General features: G+C 47.9%; 1 pseudogene; it reads left to right on the forward strand.

Annotated features, from left to right (window-relative positions):
* The first annotated feature begins 518 nt into the window (after positions 1 to 518).
* LOC121450317 lies at positions 519 to 11821 on the forward strand (annotated as a pseudogene).
* The last annotated feature ends 2111 nt before the right edge of the window (positions 11822 to 13932 follow it).

Here is a 13932-nt window from a genome sequence, read left to right on the forward strand (position 1 = left end):
ATAGAAAGATGTCCTATTCTGCTGCAAGTTGTATATGGGGGGGGGGGCAGTGGGGTGGACATGCCACTGGCCCTTGAAGGGTTAATGGTACTGTCTGCAAACCACATCAACTCCCCCAGGAGCTTAGAGATGCCTCTCATTTTAACCCTAAGGCGTGATGAGCAAGAGCAATGACTGAGCTGGAAGGAGCCGGACTGCATGCACATAGAAGATCTGGCGTCTGACAGGAGCTCCTCTTTGTACCCCTGGTTATGGGGCAGTTGGGAAGGGGGAAGTGAGGAGCCAAGGCCCCAGGAGAGGCAAGATTTTTCTTTCTGCAGAGGAATGGCACAGAGCCGGAGTTGTGACTCAGGGCAGAGAGCACCTGACATCTGGGAAAATGGCACAGAGACACACCAGTCTAGTGTAGTAAGGGTTCTTCTCTGCAGGTGGGGGCCAGTGGGGTCCAATGTCTGCTCTCCAGGACAGACCAGACTCTGGGATAAATGGTAAGCAGATAACTCCTCACCCGGCTAGCCATGGGATCCAGAGGAGACTCATCTCAGCTCGTGGCTGCCACTGGGAGCAGGGAGAACTGGGGAAAGCTGGGGGTAAAAGAGCAGTCGTTGAGGCTCACAGAGGAGCAGATAGAGGCAGATGAGCTGGAGTTTCACAGAGTCGGTAGAGAGTACCAAGATGGTGACAGAGGAGCTGTGATCCCTCCTGAGTCTGTATGCCTCTCTCTGCTGGGGCAAGAGAATTCTGCCCCATTCACCTGCCTCTCTTCCTTATTCAGACCCCCAAGGACCCTTTCCCAAAGAACTAGGACTAAGAATCCTGGAGCATGAGAACCCCTATGGTAGTAAGCACAGACGTGGGCTAGAGAGGCAGGCAGAATGCCAGCAGAAAGTCTTGAGCTCACCCCAAACCCTTCTGAGTGGGCCCTGCTTTGCCCAAGGGCAGGGGGGCCTCGTGGGCATAGACACTCAGGCACAGAAGCAGTTGAGCTGGCTTCAGGCCTGAGGGAAGGTGAAGAGCTTGGGTCTGGAGGTCTTGGGCTGGAGGTCTGAACTGGATGTTGGCGTGGGCTTGGTGGCTAGGGGCTGAGTCAGAGGTGTCACTGACCTCAGCTCTGGAGGCTGCCTGCTACCTCTGCTACTGCCCTGATTTTTTGGCTGGCCTGACGCCCAACCCCAGGGCTGTAGTCAGCTCACCCAGCTCAACTGTTTGCCAGAACTGTCATCTCGTGCGGGCCATGCCACGCTGCTCCTTCACTGCCTGCTGCAGGGGATTTCTTGCTCTTGGTGGGGTTTCAGGGTTGGGTGGGGGTCCTCAGGAGGCTCCCTAGGGCACAACTGAGGGGGCTATGAAGAGTGAGTCAAGCAGTGGGGAGAGAGGCGTGCTGGGCAGTGTAGAAAAGAAACAGCCTCTGAGAAGCAGGGGTGAGAAAGGTGACGAGGCGGACAGCACAGAAGGGACGAGTGCTGAGACGGAGGCTGAGAGAGCAGAGGGGAGAGCACAGAGAAACAGCCCAACGAGAGGAGGCCACGGCTGGGAAGGGAGGCTGGATGGAAGAAGACAGCTGAGAAAGTCAGAGGAGGGGTGGGGGCCAGACTGAAGCCTGTGACAGCCACGCCATGGCCCAGTCTCCTAAGTCCTGGTTCCCCAGAGCATCTGTGAGGGTGGGGTTTTTGTTTGCTTCTTTGTCTGTTGTCAACCTTTAACTACCCATTCCCGTCAACCTTAACTACCCATTCCTGTCAACCTTTAACTACCCATTCCTGTCAACCTTAACTACCCATTCCTGTCAACCTTTAACTACCCATTCCTGTCAACCTTAACTACCCATTTCTGTCAACCTTAACTACCCATATCTGTCAACCTTAACCACCCATTCCTGTCAACCTTTAACTACCCATTCCTGTCAACCTTAACTACCCATTTCTGTCAACCTTTAACTACCCTTTCCTGTCAACCTTAACTACCCATTCCTGTCAACCTTTAACTACCCATTCCTGTCAACCTTTAACTACCCATTCCTGTCAACCTTTAACTACCCATTCCTGTCAACCTTAACTACCCATTCCTGTCAACCTTAACTACCCATTCCTGTCAACCTTTAACTACCCATTCCTGTCAACCTTTAACTATCCATTCCTGTCAACCTTTAACTACCCATTCCTGTCAACCTTTAACTACCCATTCCTGTCAACCTTTAACTACCCATTCCCGTCAACCTTAACTACCCATTCCCGTCAACCTTATGGGAGCTGGCATAGGATGTCTGAGTTTGGAATTCAAAACTTGTTCAACTCTGTTGCCCCTAAAGAAGGTAGAATGAGTAGAATGAGTGGCCACAGGGTGGGCCGCAGGGGTGGGGCTGCACCAGAGGCGAGGTGGAAATCTGACCCGTGAGGGTGGAGTTGAGGGAGTCTCCCCAGAAGTTGCCATTCCCAAGGAAGGTGGGGAGGGGGATACCAAGTATCCTCAGCCAGGAGAGAAGGGAAAGGAGATAGAGAGATGCAAAAGGAAGCTGGCTGCCCCACCAAGGTCCCCAGCTGCCACACCCAAGGTCACAGCCCCCTTTACAGTTTAAGTGATAGCAGCACAGCCTGCTATCCCTGCCTGCTAAGATCCAGGGGGATATTAGAGGTTCCCAATCATGGGGACTTTCTCGAGGGAAGCAGCAGCCTATTCTATATCTGGGCCCTCTGAGATTTCTGAGGTCTCTCCTGCTGGCTGTCACCATGACTGTCTCTCTCTTGCCCTTCTGGCCCCTAGGCCCTACTCTGGACCTCACTGCCCAGGATCCAGCTCACTGCCTGGCTCTTTCAGGCTTATGGTCTGTGTCTCTCCACCTCTCGTGGCTTTGCTTGATGGAGGAAGGTCATTGGCTAATAAAGGAACTGCCTTGTCCCATTTTATTGGTTAGAAGATAGGTGGGAGGAGTAAACAGAACAGAACGCTGGGAGGAAGAGGAAGTGAGCTCAGACTCCACGGCTCTCCTCTCGGGAGCAGACGCCTCAGAGAGACGCCATGCCCTGCTCCTGGGCAGACACACGCCATGAAGCTCCGACCCAGGATGGACTAGGCTAGAATCTTCCCGGTAAGACCGATTCTCACAGATTATTAGAGATGGGTTGTTCGGGATGTGAGAATTAGCCTGTAAGTGCTAGAGCTAAAGGGCCAAGCAGTGTTTAAAAGAATACAGTGTCCGTGTAATTATTTTGGGTAAAGCTAGCCGTGGGGGCGGCCGGGTGCCGGGGATGCAGCCCCGCCGCCCTTATTACTACAGATTGGCGCCCACGTGGACAACTGAATCCACAGAAAGCCTGAAAAAGCTTGGGAAAGAGTAAACCATGTTTTCTTGATAGTGACAATTTCTTGGGTCTACTCTGCTTGCCAGAGGCAAGCAAGCGCCTCATCTAAGAGAGGCTTCCTGACTCAGCTTTAGCTGCAAAGCCTGCAGCTCATTAAGAGGTCCTGCCACGAAACACTTAAACGGTGTTGACGAAAAGCTGAACGCATGCTTTTCGGTTTTCAGCCGTAGCAGGAAAAAAGCTGTGCCGTTTAAAAATGCCGGCTTTCTGGGCTGTCCTGCCAGGGCAAACTCTGACTCTTTTACGCAGGCGGTTCGTGCGGTTTGCAAGCACAGGCTGCTAAATCTCGCTTGCTGGCAGGGACCTTGAAATGCCATAGAGTTATGGCAGTAAACATGCCTACAGCCGGTATCTCAGCCATGAGGCTGGAAAGCTAAGGAATGGACTGGATCTAGCTGGCAAAGCCACGCCTTTAATCCTACCCATATTGCTCAGTAATTTAAAGGCTCGTGTGGTCAAAAAAAGAGAGATATACAGTAAAGAGAGATTCAAAGACAAAGAAAACTTCTAAATGGTTTGAAGTGTGTTAAAAATATATGCAGACTAAAATTTAAAGTTCTTAAAGTAACAAAAAAAAGGAAGAGAGTTGTTGTGTGTGGTACACACCTTTAATCCCAACACTTGGTAGGCAGAGGGAGATAGACCTCTTTGACTTCAAGGTGTGGTAGCACACGCCTTTATTCCCAATGCCTGGGAGGCAGAGACAGGCAGATCTCTGAGAGTTCAAGGACAGCCTGGTCTACAGAGTTACTTCAGGTCAAAGATACAGAGAACCTATCTCAAAAAGCAAAAAGTTAAAAGTAAAAATAAACAAAATAGAGGTTAAAATAAAACGAACAAAGATGGAAAATACACAGAGAATCTTGATACTGTATGCTATTATGCTCTCTTTAAATTATTTAAATGCTGAGGAAGGAGCAACAGATGCTAAAAGATATTTATTTATAAATGCTGCTAAACTAATCCAACATAGATATTTTGATGCCTTGACTTTGAAATTTGGAGCTAAGGACATGATGCTTTGGAAAGGAGTTTCTTATTTTGTTTTCACAGAGGATGAGATGCTGTTTATTTCTTCTATTCCAATTTGGTATGATGGACCACGCCCTCCTGAAGGGTTGCAGTGAACATCTTCAGAAAATTGCTTCGCTCAACTGCCAACTAAGATGAAACTAGCACACAGGTTATACCATGAAAGACCTAATTAACGACGCCCCCATTCAGCAGGAAGCAGTTTGGAGAGAAAAAACTGCGCCCGTGTTCCCAAATATGGTTTATAAACGTCCTTTTACATTTAAAGGAGGATATGATATAGATATGAATAATTTACTTTAGTATAGATTTTGCTTTATTGATAGAGATTTAAGGTCAATTTTGTTATATATATAAGTGTTTCTGATTTTGATTAAGGTATTGTGATTGTGTAGTTCATTTAAATATGTACTGTATAATTAAGAAATATAGGTTGTTAATGGATAATCATCGATAATAGTAAAGCTTGTAGTCATGTTAGTTAGATTTTCTAGATATATAGAGATATATTTTAGATAGACATTCTTCATGTCTTTCCAAGATTACAGAATAGGACATTTAATGTTTTAATAACTGAGGACTTTTCATGACAATGAGACACTCTGCTCCTGGCAGCACCAATCTACTTCAAGAGGAAGATGGGCATCGAAGAGGCACCTTATGGAGTTTGATAGCCATTTGGGCAAGAAACTGCTCTTGCCTGGACTATTGCATAAACTGGACACAGAGAACCCACGGAGAGAGGACTACTGAACTTGCCTAAGGTGAGATGATCTTTCGGGGTTCCTGATTCATGAAAGAGTCTGCGAGACATTCTGTAGGACACAACAGATAGTGACTGAACTGACTTTGAATTTTCCTGATTTATGGAAATGTCTGCTGGATACCATGGGCCTGAAGGCTGAAGATGGATGCCCCAACGGTACAGAGGAACTTTGGGTGACTGTCCAGGTAGCGAGATGTCTCTGTCATTTCTAGAGTTTTAAAAGTTGCTTTTTTCTTGTTTGCTTAGGTAGTATTGTATCTTTCTGGAGTCTTTGATGGAGTTAAGAATAGTTAGTTATAGTTATAGTTTTCCTTAGTTATGATAAAGATTATTGTAACTTTTACTTGATAACTGTTTTGTTATATGTAATTTTGCTATGTTCAAGTTAAAGCCTTTTTTTGTTTAAACCGAAAAAGGGGAAATGATGGAGGAAGGTCATTGGCTAATAAAGGAACTGCCTTGTCCCATTTTATTGGTTAGAAGATAGGTGGGAGGAGTAAACAGAACAGAACGCTGGGAGGAAGAGGAAGTGAGCTCAGACTCCACGGCTCTCCTCTCAGGAGCAGACGCCTCAGAGAGACGCCATGCCCTGCTCCTGGGCAGACACACGCCATGAAGCTCCGACCCAGGATGGACTAGGCTAGAATCTTCCCGGTAAGACCGATTCTCACAGATTATTAGAGATGGGTTGATCGGGATGTGAGAATTAGCCTGTAAGTGCTAGAGCTAAAGGGCCAAGCAGTGTTTAAAAGAATACAGTGTCCGTGTAATTATTTTGGGTAAAGCTAGCCATGGGGGTGGCCGGGTGCCGGGGATGCAGCCCCGCCGCCCTTATTACTACATTTGCTCATCCGCAGGCCTCTCTGCTGACTCAGTGGAGCACCAAAAAGCCCAGGTTTTGTCCATTTCATCTGGCCAACTGGTCCCTAGGTTCAAAGGTTCCAATGACAGTGTGACTTCCTTTTTATAACTTTCACTGATTTGTTTTGTTTGAGGCACAGCCTGCCTATGGCACCTTTGCTGGCCTAAGACTCTCTTTTGTAGCTCAGGCTGGCTTTGAACTTGGGGCAAACCTCCTGTCTCTGCCTTTCAACTGCTGTGTTCACAAGTGTGAGCTACCCATTCAGCACTTCAAATTACTTTCACTGTATGTTTCTACATAAATATATGCTCAAATGCTAGCACGTGTGTGTATGTCTGTGTGTGTGTGTCTCTACATGTGTGTGTCTGTCTCTAAATGTGTGTCTGTCTGTGTGTGCCTTTGAGTATGTGTCTGTGTGTATCTGTGTCTATGTGTGTCTGTGTGTTTCTGTATGTATGTGTCTGTGTGTGCCCCTATGTGTGTGTCTATTTGAATGCATCCATGAGTGTTTGTGTTGTGTTGCTCTCTGTGTATCTGTGTGTTTCTGTGTGTTTCTGTGTGTATGTGTCTGTATGTGTCTCTGTGTGTATGTCTGTATGTAGAAGTCTGTGTGTGTCTATATGTTTGTATCTGTGTGTGTCTGTATGCATATGTATATAGGTCTATATGTGTACATGTGTCCTTGTCTCTATGTGTGTGTGTATGTGTCTGTCTTCCTGTCTGTGTCTTCCTATCTTTCTCATGTTTTACCCACTGCACGACTGGCCTCTGGTTTTCTGGAGCTACTGTTGAAATTTTTCTGGTCAAGAGCCCACAGATCAGGCTTGGTTGGACAGTCTCCTTTGGGGCAAGGGCCTCCTGACAGCCTTGCCTCTTTCCTTAGAGTTTCAACTCTTCTGCCCGAGTTGACCAATTAAATCTCAGCGCCTGGAGTCAGACAGACCTGCTCCTGTCTGGCTCTACCACTTGGCAGGATCTTGAGTGAGTCTCTTAATCTTTTTGAGCCTCTGTTTCCTTAGCTTACAAAATGTAGCCAATACCAAACTCTAAGGTTATTGTGAGGAATCAGTGGCAACTTAGCAGCAAGAGCAGCACCTCATCCTGAACCCGTGGCGGTCCCAGTTCACATCAGCTGCAAGTGTGGAGAGAGAAGCAGCTTGGGAGGTTTCCTTTGGAGCTGCGCCCAGCTTAAGCCTTCCTCTGTATTGTTATCTATACTGCTTCTTTAAATACTGACCTAGAACCTACTTGTGTTGTAACGAACACCTACACCAGCCAAGGGGATTAGCATTCTTGGGAATCGGAACGACGGTGATGATGATAATCATGTACTGCTCTAGCCCTTCAGAAACACAATGCTTTGGAGACCCGCGATGGTCATTCCAGGCTGGGCTATGGTCCATTTTAACATCCTATCAGCCACTGTGATGATCTCTCCATGGGTGTTGCAGGGTTGCTCACAGCGGTGAATAGAATGTGGCCGATCTTTGTGTGTGCAGCAAGGGCCCAGAGTTGGGGCCCAGAGAACAGGTCGGAGGGCACAGAGTGGGATGCTCCCAGTCAGGAAAGTTCTCGTGACACAAGAGATCAGCTAGATGGCTCAGCAGATAAGCACTTGCAGAGCAAAATTGTCCTCTGACCTCCACACACATGCACACACATACACACTGACCCTCGAGGAATTAAGGTTAAGTGACAAAGACCACTGTCGTCCGTGGTGGCAGAGCTGCTCTTCTTAAGGAAGCCTCCACTTCCCTAAGTTCAGGGCCTCAGGTAGGAAAGGAAGGATTTCAGGAGACTGTTGGCAGGACTTCCTAGCACTAAGGTTTCCCACACGCAGAACTGGCAAGCTTCTTGAGGACTCATGAGCAACTCACAAACATGGTCCATCTGGGTAGGAAGCTACTGCATCGAGACCAGGAAAGTCAGTGTCCCCAGCCGCATTCCATTCTGGCTGCACATTTGGGTTCTGACAGCCATTTGCTTATGCTGTGTTTGGTTTGTCTCTTTTCTTGTTTGTTGGGACAGGTCTTATACAGCCCAGACTGGCCTGGAATTTGCTGTTTAGCTGGCCTTGAACTCTTGACCCTTCTGCCTCTGCCTTCTAGGTTCTGGGAAGTCATGACCCACAACTGTTTTGTCTTTTTTCATGTAGAGGAGGAGGTATCAGCAGTCTGCCTATCTCCATGGCTGAGTTGTGTAATTCATTCATTCATTCTTTCTTTCTTTCCTTCTTCCTTTTATTCTTTTCTCATGAAGGTGTGAGGATAACCCTCTCACAAGCAAGGGCTAGAGAACCTAAATGTGCCTAGTTCTGGGACTTATACTTGTGATTAACTCTATATGTCCACAGCTCTGGATCCCCTCTTTTCTTCTCTTCCTCCTCCTTCTCTTCTTTGGGTCTCACTGTATAACTCCAGTTGTCCTAGAACTCTCTATGTAGCCCAAGCTGACCTCAACCTGTGATGATCTCCCTACCTCTACCTCCTGAGTCAGGAGTTTGTAGGCATATACACCATGCCCAACTAGAATCTTAGAAATCTTGATCTGAGGTCTTGTTTCCCAGTCTTTCACTTTACGAATGACCTTGGGAAAGCTCCATAATCCTCTAAGACCTACTATGCCCCGGGGGTTCCTGACACTCAAACAGTTTAGGGACACATGGCCACAACAGCTCACAGCACATCAGATGTGTGTTGCCATAGGTCCCGCCAGACTGTGTGATCAAGATCCACATTTTGAAAAGACTTCAGATAATTTTCATGCTCATTAAAGTCGAAACGCACAGCTATAGGTGACGTTTTCAAGTCCTAGGGAAACACTGCAGGTTCAGTTCTAAGACTGATTGTTGCTACTCAGATGGGCCTTGTTCAAGTCACCCTCTCTCTCTTAAGTCTTTTCTAGAATGACATTAGGTTGCTGCACACCAGTCTCTGTGTGCCCTCCAGACCTACTAAGTTCTAGATGAGAACAGTACTTCTTTCATGCTGAACTCACCAGCATGGGAGTCCCAGAGCTAAGACCATGTAACTTGCCTGAGCTATCCCAAGAGCAGGCTCCCCATCCTGCTCCGTAGCCCTCTCTTCTGTCCTTCCCTGGTCCTCTTGTACACTGTTCACATTCCACTAGTGGCAGCAGAAGCCAGCATCTTGCACCAGTTCCCTCTCTTCAACCCAGGTTTGCTTCAATGCCTCCTCTCCTCCCTTAGCCTCCTTGGGCAAGCCTGTCTTACCGAGGATAGTTCTAAAACTGCTTCCCCCAACACACACCGAAAACCAGCAAGATCCTTCTTCCTTACCCATGGTTCATTAATCACCTACAAATACAAGGCATCGTGCCAGGATGTGGTTCAAATGTCCAGCACTGAACAAGACAGCCAAGGTTCCTGAGCTCCAAGGGGAGCACAGTTGTCAAAACAAACAAAAAAGATACTATTCAGTGCAGACTTGCACAGCAGATAAACTGAAAATAGAACTATATGAGATTAGCATCACAGTGAACAAAAACGACACACAAATTCATGAAGATTCCATACTACTTGCCTCTTTAGAACTCCTGAATCCTGGTGCCACATTGGCTGTCAGTGCTATAGACTCCCTTTTCCAGGAACAAAAGTATCTATAACATGTAGGCTGGCTCCTTTCAGGCTGGCTACAATCTTGAGACAGCCTGGGAAGCTCCCAGGTAGGGGCTGCAGCTCCCTCCCACCAAGAGGAGAATGGAGTTAAAAGGCATTCACAGCCACAGGAGCTTTGGAGCATGGCCATGCTGAAAATACAGAAAGGGCTATGGTCCAGTTGGATACAGCCCTGGCCCTAGCCAGACATGCCTCTACCTCCCTGACACACATGGACAAGACTGGAGAAACATGCCTTCATTTCAAATTTCAGTCTCAGTCCCATCTTCTCATGCTGTCCATCTATCTGTCCACTCACTCAAATCTGTCCCTTCTCTCCAGCTCCAATCTCTGGGAGATTTTAAAAGTGGGTGCTACCCTAAGCTACCCTGAAAGGAGGCAACAACTTTGGAGGAAAAATACAAAATGAAGACTAGATCCTACATAATTTTGGGGTGACAGAAGTGAAGGCGGTAACATTTTTTTAAATGGCACAACAAAAGAATGAGGCCACTGGAAAGTGAGTGGCATTCATTTATTCTGTCAATCACTTCTTGACAGCTGTGCACCAGGCCTTTGGGCTTTGATGGAAACAACACAAAAATCCCTAACCTTCTCAAATGTAAAGTTACCAGAAGGAGGGGGTCAAGTGTCATGGCGCATGCCAGCAATCTCAACACTCAGAGGGTGGAGGCAACAGGGCCAGGAGTTCAAGGTCAGCTTCAGCTCTGTAGTGTGAGACTCAGCTTGAATTACATGAGAACCTGTCTCAAAACAACCAAAAGCAATAGTTGGTAGATTAAGGGTCAGGATGCATGCCATTTGCCTTTTCTCCTTAGACTTTGACCTCAGTCACCACCTGGGAGTCGCCTCTGAACCAAGAGCTTCCCCAGGTTGGGCTTGGAAACACTTGCCTTAGCTCCTTTTCTGTCCTGGACTCTTTTCTTTCTTCCTAACCTCCATTTTCCCCCTTGCTTTCAGCAGGCCTGAGGTCCAAACTCATATGTCATACACCACAACTGTCTCTCAGAAGGCGCCCTGACCACCTACCAACTACTAGATCTCAGGTGAGGCTCGCTGCATCCCCCCACCCCCCATGCTCTCAACGTTGACTTAGGGAGGGCCTGAGTCGTCGCCAGGTTCCCGGCAGATCCAGCTGTGGCACTTCATCCTGGAACTGCTGCAGAAGGAAGAGTTCTGCCATGTCATCGCCTGGCAGCAGGGAGAGTATGGGGAGTTTGTCATCAAAGATCCAGATGAAGTGGCTCGCCGCTGGGGCCGCAGGAAGTGCAAGCCACAGATGAACTATGACAAGCTGAGCCGGGCCCTCAGGTGAGAAGAGGTGGCCAGCAGTACAAGAGGCAGAGTTGAAGGAAAAGGGCTGTGGTTCCTGGCACTCCAGGCTGCTTCCCACTGTGGAAAGGCTTGGGATATGCACTCACTGTGGGAAGCTGGCTGGTGTTCTCCAGGGCCTGCTAGACTGATGGAGGAGACGCTGTGTCTCTTCTTTTCTCAGTTCTCTAGGTATTACTACCATAAGAGGATCCTGCACAAGAGCAAAGGTGAGAAGTTTACCTACAAGTTCACCTTCGTAGGCTCACTGTAGCCAACTGTCCTCCATGGAGAGGGTGGGCACCCGCCCCCCTCACCTGCTGCTGGGGTCCACTGCCATGTGTCAGCCAGCCTTGGTGCCTGTGGCCGTGTAGAGTGAGGTAGGCATGAAGGCAGCCCCTGTCCTTAGAACTCTGACAGGACACCCCAGGCCACTTTCCACCTTAGAGACTGGTCTCCAGTGTTCTTCCATCTTCTAGTCCCTAAGTACTCCAGTCTACCTGTGAGGAAGGATGATTTCTGTGCTAGGCATCATTTTTTAGCAGTGGTACTTATCCTAGATAAGGACAGGGGTCCAGGAGAGGGTCCAGGGCATCTGCAATAGTTGGCAACCCACAGCAGTCACTGGCTGCTTAGGAATCTGTATGAGAATCTTTTGTCATATTAACAACAGAGTGAGGTCCTGCTGTGTCTTAGAAGACTTGATACCAGAGAGAGCCTGTCCCATTCCAGCTTTCCTTCTCCTCCCTCGCTAGCCCCTGCGTAGCATGCTATGCACCCATTGGGCCACTGGAAGGAGTCACTGGAAACCTCTGGAGAGAAGGGGAAACAGCAGCTTCAGTGGTGAGCGTTGAGGACTGAATTGGTGGGGGTCTTAAACAAAGGAGGGGAGCCTCCCGGCACCTGCCTGGTGGAACATATCCCCAAGTAGGTATGAGATAAGGGATTTCCGTTCAGACAATGTTTAGGGGTTCTATTTACCTGGCATGGGGCTCAAACATGAAAGATGGACAGTCAGAAACACAGAATCTGACAGGAAGTAGAGATGGGAGGACTGCTGGTTCCTACAGGTGCCAGGAGGGCACAGATGGGGAATCTAGCTCCCTAGAAGAGGGGAAGGGAGGCAAAGATGCCCTGGCACAGAGCAAGTGAGAGATGTGAGCAAGTATGGCACATCTGGAAGGCTGCTACTGTCAGTGTAACATCAAGGAGGGTGGGAAGGTGAAGGAGGTATGGGAGGCGGTTGCTAAGCCAACAGCTACCCAGGTCCAAAGGCCTCATTTGAAACCATTTGAAAAGCACTGGACTTTCTCCTATGAGCAGAGGGTCCAAGAGGAAGAGATATGTTTTAGATTTTCATTTTATTTATTTGGTTTTTTTTTTTTTTTGGTACAGGTGATGGGTCTTTATACACCACATCCCCAAGCCCTAGACTTCATCTTATAAAGTACAAAAGGTTCCAATCTGACAACGATTTAACTTAAGATTTCTAGGCCTTATGATACAATATAAAGATAATACGCATTCTGTGTCAGGAAACATATCTAGAATTTTGAAGTTTGACCTTCCCACTGGAAGTCAGCAGGAGGTACAGGAAGCCGTCACTGTAGCGATCCACATATCCTGACAGTTAACACCCAAGTCCACAGTCACTGCTGAACTGACTCATTCTGCCGGCTGTCGACACCCACGCTTTTGACTGTATTACTTTTAACTCACAGTGTGTTTATCAGCCTGTAACCCTACCATAAGGTTACATACAGTGAACAATTGTATGTAGGCTGTGTGTGGCTGGAATTAGAGAAGGAACCAGGCTGTCATTGGAAGGCTTTTAATTTTGTTTTTATTATTTTAAATTATGCGTAGGGGAGTGTGTCTGCATGTGGGTATGTTCACGTGTGTGCAGGTGCCCTAAAGAGGCCAGAGGTATTGAATACCCTGGAGCTAAAATTAGAGACAGCTGTGAGTCCTCTGACATGGGTGCTAGGAACAGACTTCAGGTCTTCCGGAAGAGCAGAATCTCTCTAGCCGCCATTGGGAATTTTGTTGTTGCTGTTTTGAATTTTTGTGGGTTTTTTTTTTGTGTGGGGGGGGGGTCGAGACAAGGTTTCTCTGTAGCTTTGGAGCCCATCCTGGAATTCACTCTGTAGACCAGGCTGGCCTCGAACTCACAGTACTGGGATTAAAGATGTGCACGACCACATCCAGCTTGTGGTTGTTAAGACAATCTAAGGAGAGTATAGTGCCACGGAGTGAAGGAGCCTCAGCTGACGAGAGGTAGACAAAGCTCATGTTACTCTTTCTTCTCCCGTCAGACATTTAATTTCCTTCTGTTTAATGCACCAGGGTCTGAAGTCCAGATGTGAGTAATGCTGTCCTTCTAGGACTGGCTCTTAGTCAAGAGGCTTAAAGGTGGTTACCAATGGTTACACAATTATAACTGCTGCATAACACAAAGGGGACACTGAGAGTGCGAGGGACCGCAGGGAAGACTTCCTTGGCAAAGTGACTGAGCAGACACCCAACATGCACACAGGCTTAGCTGAGCTTACAGGGAGAAAAGAGACCAAGAATTTAAAGCCTGGGCCAGAAAGAGGGACTTGTAGCAAGCTAGGGTAGCACTGTATAGTGGAGTGAGGAGAGAGGGTGGACACTGGTGGATGCTAGCAGCTCCCAAGGCAACCAGGCCTGGCTTTCTTTGGAAAGATCCAACCCAGGTTATCTTCTGCAGAGATTCATGCCTCTCCGCTTCCAGCAGTTTTGAGGGTTAGGACCACAAACCTTTACCCATCCACAGAGCAGGTCATGGTGCAGTCCATGGATGCAGGGTGGTTGGGCCATCAGTCTGGCATACGAGGGGCTTCTCTGTTCCTCCACCTGACCAATCTCCAAGCACCAGAGTGCTGAAGACCCCAAGCTGACCCCTTTGGGAAACTATAAGACCCAACTTTTGTACATCCTGCTT

The sequence above is a fragment of the Microtus oregoni genome, unplaced genomic scaffold (genome assembly GCF_018167655.1).
Source record: "Microtus oregoni isolate MIOR12 unplaced genomic scaffold, Mior012 000007F_ref0000211, whole genome shotgun sequence".
Lineage (NCBI taxonomy): Eukaryota > Metazoa > Chordata > Mammalia > Rodentia > Cricetidae > Microtus > Microtus oregoni.